The sequence below is a fragment of the Corvus brachyrhynchos genome, unplaced genomic scaffold (genome assembly GCF_000691975.1).
Source record: "Corvus brachyrhynchos isolate BGI_N302 unplaced genomic scaffold, ASM69197v1 scaffold46, whole genome shotgun sequence".
NCBI lineage: Eukaryota > Metazoa > Chordata > Aves > Passeriformes > Corvidae > Corvus > Corvus brachyrhynchos.
The window spans coordinates 4,338,482-4,339,372 of NW_008238838.1; the positions used below are offsets into that span (position 1 = coordinate 4,338,482).

Genomic DNA, 891 nt, shown 5'->3' on the forward strand with positions numbered 1-891 from the left:
GATGTGGGCGCAGCCACAAGCCCCCCCCTGAGCTCCTTTGCTCCAGCCTGAGCCCCTTTCCAGCTCCCTCAGCCGCTCCTGGGGCTCCAGCCCCTTCCCTGGACATGCTCCAGCCCCTCCATGTCCCTTACTCCATGAGGAGCCCACAACTGGACACAGAATTCCAGGTGCCTCCTCACTTCCCTGCTCCTGCTGGCCACACCATTCCCTAATCCTCAAATCCTCTATGCCCCCTTTATCAAATTAAGAGCTCTAATCCCAGTCCAGCCCAGTTCAGCCACCCAAAAGATCCAGCACCTGCCACTGGAGCCGACCAGTCCTTCCTCTCCAAACCAGGAAACCCAAAAGCACTCCAGGAAAACATTTCATTCTTCAAACACCCCTGTCCTGCTGAGGAACAGCAGGAGATGCCCCAGGGACCATCCCAGACCTGCTGCTCCTGCTCTCCACTTCGTGAACTCCAAACCACCTCCAAAACCACGAGGCTGCAGGGTCAGGGGATTCAAAATTGTTGCCAAAATTGCCTTATTTTGTGCTTTTCTGCTCGGCTGAATAAGGTATCAACCCTTCAGGCTGTCAGTACAGTAAAGGAGAAGAAATTTGCACAGTTCCTCATTACAGGGCTGTCAAGTGGAGCTCCAGTGGAGAAACAGGTGGGATTGTATTTCCATTATAATCTCTGAAGTGCTGCTTAAAAATAAAATAAAAAGGCGTCAACACGCTATTACTCTGCGAGGAAAGAGCATCTCATCAAGGAAAAAAGGAGATCTGAAAACATAAAATCTCCTTCACAAAGAGGCTTGATAATGTTTGTCTGGTCGGGGTAGCAGAGGGCTATTTATTGCTCTTGGCCAGCACTGGAAATCTGCATTTAAATGGATTTCCCCTCTC

At 50.5% G+C, this 891-nt stretch overlaps 1 protein-coding gene and 1 long non-coding RNA gene across 2 annotated transcripts in view; one reads left to right on the forward strand and one right to left on the reverse strand.

Moving 5' to 3' along the window:
• The window catches only part of GRIK4 (glutamate ionotropic receptor kainate type subunit 4), a 178,642-nt gene that overhangs the window by 73,435 nt on the left and 104,316 nt on the right, over positions 1-891 (reverse strand). The window lies entirely within an intron of this gene.
• The window catches only part of LOC108447707, a 3,735-nt gene that overhangs the window by 916 nt on the left and 1,928 nt on the right, over positions 1-891 (forward strand). Inside the window, exon 2 of the long non-coding RNA XR_001863376.1 lies at positions 263-271. This is a non-coding gene — a long non-coding RNA (uncharacterized LOC108447707). The remainder of the gene's footprint in view (positions 1-262; positions 272-891) is intronic.